Genomic DNA, 379 nt, shown 5'->3' on the forward strand with positions numbered 1-379 from the left:
AATATGCCAATGTCAATAAAGAAAAAAAAACCTTAGAATTCAAGATTCATCTGTTTGGTGGTGATTTAGTTGCTAAATCATGTTTAACTCTTGTAACCCCATGTGAAGTTTCATTAAAATTGGCCAAAATAAGAGAAGCTATCCTTCAGTTCAGTTCAGTTGCTCAGTCATGTCTGACTCTTTGCGACCCCATGAATTGCAGTACGCCAAGCCTCCCTGTCCATCACCAACTCCTGGAGTTCACCCAAACCCACGTCCATCGAGTCAGTGATGCCATCCAGCCATCTCATCCTCTGTCGTCCCCTTCTCCTCCTGCCCCCAATCCCTCCCAGCATCAGAGTCTTTTCCAATGAGTCAACTCTTCGCAAGAGGTGGCCAA

Source organism: Bison bison, unplaced genomic scaffold (genome assembly GCF_000754665.1).
Source record: "Bison bison bison isolate TAMUID 2011002044 unplaced genomic scaffold, Bison_UMD1.0 scf7180017864492, whole genome shotgun sequence".
NCBI classification, from domain to species: Eukaryota; Metazoa; Chordata; class Mammalia; order Artiodactyla; family Bovidae; genus Bison; species Bison bison.